Source organism: Pyxicephalus adspersus, chromosome 6 (genome assembly GCF_032062135.1).
Source record: "Pyxicephalus adspersus chromosome 6, UCB_Pads_2.0, whole genome shotgun sequence".
Classification (NCBI taxonomy): Eukaryota; Metazoa; Chordata; class Amphibia; order Anura; family Pyxicephalidae; genus Pyxicephalus; species Pyxicephalus adspersus.
Genome location: NC_092863.1, coordinates 508,745 through 516,797, shown reverse-complemented (window position 1 = coordinate 516,797; position 8,053 = coordinate 508,745). Strand labels below are relative to the sequence as shown.

General features: G+C 42.5%; 1 long non-coding RNA gene across 1 annotated transcript; it reads left to right on the top strand.

Annotated features, from left to right (window-relative positions):
- Positions 1-1,315: 1,315 nt before the first annotated feature.
- On the top strand, positions 1,316-4,051 carry LOC140332427 (uncharacterized). The gene is made up of 2 exons (XR_011921116.1): positions 1,316-1,732; positions 3,428-4,051. It is a non-coding gene; the product is annotated as an uncharacterized lncRNA (long non-coding RNA).
- The last annotated feature ends 4,002 nt before the right edge of the window (positions 4,052-8,053 follow it).

The window sequence follows — 8,053 nt, the reverse complement described above, 5'->3', positions numbered from 1 at the left end:
AGGCTCAGGTGTTCAGCTCGTTACCTGATTGGTTCAGGTGTGACACCAGAAGATCAGCATTACATCCAGCATTGTCTATACATCGAATACAATTCGGGGAGGAATGATTTATACTAGAGCTGCTTTCACACATGTCCTCTATAAATCCATTACTTTCACTCTGATATTCACACATGGATCACACCTGAAGCAATCACAGGTAACAGCTGAACACCTGAACTCATTGTGGCTCAGTGATTGAGATGAATCAGCAAGTCTCCATCACAGCTTAGGAAGAAGATTTCATCTTTAATTATTTCCCATACACAAAACACAAAGACTTTGTCCGCGCAAACCTTAAAGAACATCCAATAGGGACAGCACAGCAACTGTTATGACAAGGGGACGGCACATAGTGATCACAAGTATACAATGTGTGTATGGGGGAGACAATACGGCATGACACGCAGAGCATGGGGGGGAGACAATACGGCATGACACGCAGAGCATGGGGGGGAGACAATAAACACAGCATGACATGCAGAGTATGGGGGGGGAGACAACACAGCATAACACACAGAGCATGGGGGGGGGAAGACAATACAGCATGGGGGTTAGGACTGAGGATGTTCAGCACTTGTGCAGGCTGTACTGCCTCCTATTTACACCAGAACGCTATGTATACAGCAGGCAGCGTCCACTTACCTATACTTACAGGTCACTAGCTCCAGCTATCATTAGGGAGATGTGGGGAATGGGGGAGCTAGAAAGATGAATGAAGGGAGAATAAAGTATTTATATCACTGAGAAACATAGGACAAGGAAAAGAAATACTTGCCCCTATAGCACCCAGTCAGCCCCCCACTAAACACTTTTACCCCTTTAGCCTCATGTGCTGCACAACAACCTCCACCAAACAAGAAGCACTCCACCCAGGCTGGGTTATATAGTATATTGAGGTGGGGGAGGGGTAAATGACATCAGATGGGGAGAAAAGCAGGAATGGAATATACCGAGGAATAACCATTGGTAATGTGTGATCAGATCTGGTGATGGAGTATAATCTGACGTGTAATTAGGAGTTATCCGTAGTGGAATCCATGGTCAGAAATCCAATGTTAGCTAAAAATATCCAACAACTAAAACATAAAAACAACAATAAAACAATCGATATGGAAATATAAATCAATAGTGATCAGTGACTCCTAGGTGAAATCCATTCCAGATTTTACTCCTTGCCACATACAGTGCCCGCCCCCAGTGATGTCACTGACCCCGCCCATGCTTAGCCTTCACCCCGCCCCCATACACTATATAAGCATGTCTTTGGGAGATGGGGTTCTCATTTGATTGTTGGAGCTTTGTGGGAAGGTTTGTTCAGGTGAGATTTGGACATTTATGGGAAAGTGACTGTTGGTTCTGTGAAGTTTTATATTAGTTTCTGATTGCCTTTTGGGTTATGGCTTGTTGAGTGTTATTACTATTGCAGTATATTTTGTCTACATGTCTTTGTATTGTAATGTTGGAGAATTTCTTTGTGTTTCCCTTTATTCAGGTTGGTAATATTATTGGCTTGGTCGGTGATGTATAATGGTATTTGGATTTCTTATGAGCACAGAGTTTTCTCGGCTGTATTTCTGCTCAGTAATTGGCCTGATATTGGGGAACCCCGAGGATAGAACAAGATGACATGGGGATATGATGGGGGGGCCCCCTAAATGTTTTGATTGGTCCCCAGCCAGGCACCTGAAAGGTAAGTGCTAACATATGAGAATTGGGCTTGGTTTAATTCTGCTTTTGGCTCCTGTGACCATGAAATGTCTGCTGCTAGAACAATACTTCATTTACCGAGTGACCCATGTCACACAATACCAAATATAACCACAAGGTGTATTCATTTATTAGTCCTTGTTGGAAGCTCTACTTTGTCTTATTCTTTAATGACATGTATGGGTCTGAGATAACGGGGACAGGAAGTGAGGAAAATCCTGAAATGGGGACAAAGCTAAAATTCTGCAATAAAAATTCTGTGGTTACAACAGATTGAAATTTTATATTCGTGTGACATGGGGCCAATATCCGAGCTCCCAATAGTCCTGTACCCATTCCTGGCCGGAGAGCTGTGAAATGCTCGGGACAAATTGGTATTCACTTGGGTGGGATTTCAGGGGCTGCCCATTGATGGGGCCAATAGCTGAATGCTAGTTCTGAGCAGATAATGCGGAGTTCAGCTTTTCTCAATACTTCATTCAGCGTGTGCATAGAAACCCAAGATGGCCGGTCCGTCCATCTGGAGATCCCTAACATATGGAGTATGTATATGGGTACATCTCATTTAATCCTGAAAAGGTAAACTATTCAAATTGGAATACAGATTTTTATACATGGTGTATTATTTCTGGGGCTATTACACATTTTATAGTAATATATTCCCCATGGTGGTTTCCTAGAGGTCCCCTTTATTAAAGGGGCTTCTCACATTGTGAGGAAGGATGGCCCCAGCCACTGTTGCGAGCGGGGGGGGGGTATATATGGGGGGGGGGTCTACAGTCTTTTTATATGGGGGTCTACATGCTTTTTGCCCTATTTCTTTTTGGTAAAACCAGTTTCCAGCAGATCTTTTCTGGATGGTGGGGGTGCACAGGGTCGCTGCCTGTTTTTTAGGAAGGTCCCCAGCCTATGAAGGGTCTAATTTTAATACTGGGGACCCATGATCCTTTTCCCTGATTAACAGACTAGCCAATAAAATGTGTAACGTTATCTAAAAATAATGTTGGTTCAGATTATTAGAGTAGAACACCAACAGAATATGCAGTGTATATTGTATTACATGCTGCAGTTTTCTAAATGGATTAAGTCCAGTGTTTCCAGTCAATGGTGTCTATCACCCGCTGACCACACCCGCTGACCACACCCGCTGACCACACCCGCTGACCACACCCGCTGACCACACCCGCTGACCACACCCGCTGACCACATGAAATGTCCCATTGTGCAGTCCATGGTCTGTAATGGGCTGAAAATGGAGATGGGGGTAGCCAGTCATCCCCATCGGTGCAGCCTGCCCCTATCACCCCGTAATAATGCGCTAGTCTCTTGTCAGTCTTCTGTACCCATCACCAAATTTACCCCCACACACTCGTAACAAAGCAATATCAGTGTACCCCTTCACCCCCTGTGCTCATCACCAATCCCCCTCTCCTTGCAACCAATGTTCTCGGAGTTACTGTTGCACTAGTCACTTGCTGTTCTCCAGCCTGTACTTCCAGGTCCACCTACAATACCCGTACTCACCCTTCATATTGAATATCTGCATTGTCTGGTTTCCCTAGATTGCACCTTTCCTGGAAGCCGCCTTTAAATCTGGTTGCAAGACACTTGAAGAGCCTGTATATATGAAATATACTTTGGGTGATTGTGATAGAAATAACTCAGATTTCTGTTTTAGGTGGAACTGCAGCTCCATGTGTGATATTGATTGAAGGTTTCCAGCTACAATGAAAGACCACAAAAATTCCTGACTTGGTGTGACAAGTGGAGTGAAATCTCTTCTAACAGGTCCTGGAAAGTTGGTGCAATTGTTTTCACTGAGATGTGATCTGCCTTGGTTGTATCTGTCTGGTTGGGGTTCTGATCCTTCTCAATCACTGACCCAGAATGAGGAGACGGCTCAGGTGTTCAGCTTGTTACCTGCATGATTGGTTCAGGTGTGACACCAGAAGATCAGCATTACATCCAGCCAATCAGCACTCTGTATTAGGGGGTTCCCCAGTGGCAGTTCTGTAGGAGGGCCTATTCAATGTTTGCTATGTTGGATGGTGACCCATTTTTAGGCACCCCATACAGTCCCTTATCTCAAATCCCCTCAATGTTGTGCTTATTCCCGCTGCCCCCCTAATGTCACTGGGGGTCCTAGAATACCCACATGCAAGGAATGTAGGCTGTGCTGTAATCTGTATTGGGTCAGATTAGGTTCTGAACGCTGTCTGGGGTCTGCTGACACAGCTTATTCTCTCAGAATTACTGACTGTGCTGTACAATTTCATCAAAATAAAGGACATTGAATAACTTGTTTGGTTTCATGTTTTAAGTCCTTGCAGAGTGAATGTTGCACACATCAGTGAATCATACACTTCAGGTGTACATAGGTGGACCCAGCACATACATCCAATTTGGCTATGCTCAGGTCTGGCTGCTATATGTAAGAGCAGAATAGTCTGATCCCCTTCCTTGGCCTTTGTACAGATTTGTCCTGGGCCCAGAACCCGAATGATTTTCTTTAGTAAATAACATATAACACATTGCTCTCTGTGGTTTCCACGTTTATCCAGATCCCTAAACAACCCAGCTAAGCAGTGTATTCAATAAATTGAGGGCCGACACTAGTCACTATCACAGATTGGATATTTACTGATCCAGAATAGTGGCTTGATGTTGTACCCAGACTGATACGACGGTAATGCCCCACACAACCGGCACCATTTCTGTTCCAATATTGTAGGACAGAAGGAATGGAAACATTCGTGTGGTTTTGTGTTGTGGGCACCGGCTCTGTATGTATTTTATATCTGAAGCAAACCTAAAAACAAATGATTTCCATCAGCCTGATCATGTAAAGTTCACTATATGGTTTCTAATGTAAAGCATGGCCTCCTTATATCAGGAGAGGGAAACCTAAACCCTATAGTGCTGGGGTAATTCACAGCTCCTTCCAGGGACCTGGAAGACTTTGGTAGTGGCTAGTTACCCCACACAATGGGGTGGGGGGTAGGTAAGCCCTGCCGGATTTAGCAGCAAGATTCTGGGACTATACAGACCAGTCCTATGTGACCTTCCCGGGGTGCAGTGATGATGGATTGCTCAGACGGATTCCGGATCTGTTCATACACAGCCGAGTATAACGAGGAGATCGATACAAGGAGCCCATCGCACCATTCCATTGCTGAGCTGCTTAGAAAACCTCCTAGTTACCTGCAGGATTTGTCATACAAAGTTTTGTCACAATTGGGTGATCCCCTGAGGTGTATAATCAAAGAACGACTGACAAAATGAATGAAAAATAAACAATTTCTGATTGGTTAGGCCCGGTATGAGGATGGAAATGCCCATTCCAGAGCCCACCACCTTCTCACTGTAATGTTCATAAAGAGTTCCTATTCCAGCTCCTCACACCTTTGCTGGAACCTTAACATACATTGGGTGAATCATTCATATAAAATGACAGAAAAAGTGTTCTGGGGTAGGTTTTGGCAAACGCCGCCCAACATATGTAATGTGACAAGGGTAAAAAGTCTGAATAATTGCTGGAAATGCCACTTCCACCCTCAAGCACCACAATAGGGGGAGATCCAAAAACTGAAATGATAATCTTTGCTAGTTTGCTGCTGTTTAATATCAGAAAAGGTTAAGGAAGTCATCATGGTCGGAGAGGAGATGATTGACCCATCAAGAAAGGTAAATTCCACAGTTGATGTTCTTTTCTGTTTGATGATTTCATTTTCAATAATAAATGAATGACCAACCTTGGTAATGAGAGGCAGAGAAACCTCAGAGTGGGAATGTTCTAGTGAATTTAATTCTTATGCAGTGATAACCCTGTGGGTGTAGACTCAGAATAGCGGAATAAATGATTTAGCTGTCTGATGCCTCGTATACCTGAAATATCAGAGCAAACAAGATGTGTTGTAAGAGGATAAGAACTCGAACCTCTAGGTGACCTCTCACTGTCTGCATAGCAAGTCTTTGTGATAATTCTTTTTTATCAATGTGAGTTGTTTTTTTTTACCACAACTGGACAGTCTACTCTCTACTCTCTAAAAGCTAAGAAGGGAAGACCTCGTGTTTTATGGAAAATTCAGTGTCCATCCCTCCTAATACAAACTACAGTCATCTCACCTCCTGAATGGTTGAATCTCCAAACACTGGATGATGATAGTATGTGTGAGAGGGGATGATAGCTCAGAGGATGGGAACGCTGAAATGATTTTTATCTGTGTGGGTAACACAATATTTTATTGTAGCAGGACAGTGGACTGGAGATTTGAGGGCTATAAAGGGAAAAACTCTTTTTATATAAAACCAGACTTCTAATCCATCTGACTGAAAAGTCACTTCACCTCCTGAATGCTGCAATGGTCGAAGCTCTGAACACTTGCTGATCTTTTGTGTTGTGCTGTTTCCTGATATTTCTGGAATATATTACTGAGGACGTAGCAGGATGAGAGGAAAGGTTCAACCAACATGAAATATTTCTGAGCTAAAGCCAATGGGCCCTGGAAAACCTATATTACCTCCAATGTTCCTGTAGCAGGAACTTAAATCCTTTAAGCAATGTTTGTTGTTAGTCAATGCGTTGTTGTATTTTAAGCCAATATGAAAGGAGGTGATAGCTCAGAGGATAACAACTCTGGCTGAGAAAAAAACTGCTAGAGTTCAAATCCCTGAATAAAACCTTCTATCCATGGACAGACTACTTTACTTTTCACATTTATTTTTTGTCTAAAGGCAAAGTCTCTGTGATGATGCTTTTTATCTGTGCGAGTAATTTATTATTGTATACTACAGGGCCGTCAACTGTGAGAATTTTAGCAAATTTAGAAGCTAAGTGAAGTCCTCCTGTTTTATAGAAAGCAGAGCATCAGTCCTTCCTACCTAAAACTAAACTCACGTCACCTCCTGAATGGTTGAAGCTCAAAACACTTCATGCTGATTGCTAATATGTGACAGGAGGTGATAGCTGGGAGGGTAAAACCTCTGCCCGGAGTAAGACAAAGTCTAAGTTCAAATCCCCAAGTGAAACCTTAATGTTTAAACCCTTTAATCAATGTTTTTTGTTAGTTGGCCAATTGCTTGTATTCTGAAATAGCATAGTGAACAAAACACAGGTGTTACTTCTCACCTGGAGATTGAGTCTCTATGATAATGTCATCTTCTGTGTGATTTATACGTTATTTTAGGACAATGAGCTGCACATATTTTAGCAGATTTACAAGCTGAAAAAGGAAAGAACTCTCTGAATATAGAAACCTGCAAGTTAATTTCTAGGTGTTATTACCCAACACTTACAGTACACTGCCTAACACAAATCAACACACAAAAACATAATATACACTCACTGTACACCCCTACAACAGTGCAACACTGCCTATGTACATCCTGATATCCCTAAAAAGCCACCACTCTCTGTATACACACGTGTGACACAATGCAAATACACAATAGTGATTGTAAAGCCTAGCATTTCATAAGATTTCCCTGATAACTGTATACCTGCCTCCTGGACACTCGCTGTACTCACTAAGTCTTCCTGAACACACTTTCTATGCCATGAATGCTCTGGTGGCACCTCCGACACCATTAGTAGTACGGCAGGTGTACGGAGATAATACGAATACTCACTCACCCAATAATTGCTGGGGACAAGCCGGGCACACTTACACCTAGCACTCACTGTTAGGATTTATTGTACACCCAAACACACTAACGGGAGGCACCACTGACACACAAGGGGACTTTTCTTACACTCAAATACTTACTACAGTGCTAATGAAAATCAATGCACACTTTAGTACAATACATGACACTCTGTGATCCTGCCACCATCATATAGATTGCAAACATGTGGATGAAATAAATGTATATTTTAAAACTCAGCCTTTTAAAGTGTTTTTTAATAAAAGTATAAATCAGACATGTAACTGCTCTGGCTGTGTATCTGCATATGGAACGACAGACATAATTATACATTTATAAAGTCATGCAGACATATTTTAAGGGTTACATTTTCTGCAAATATGCATTTATTAGTGGTGTACTATAGTGTCAGCGAGACACTAGATTTGGGTTGTAGGAATTATTTATGTATTATAGCATTGTATAATGTGGGATAACAGTATAGCAGAGGGAGAACTTCTATATGTAAAACAGATGTGTACATATCTTTCTGTGACACAGAAGATAGATATCCTTCTAAGGCACAGTGGTGGGAAAGACTTCGTCCTGTGGCACAGCGGAAAGATAAACCTCCTCCTGTGGCACAGCGGAAGGACGGATCTCCTCCTGTGGCACAGCGGAA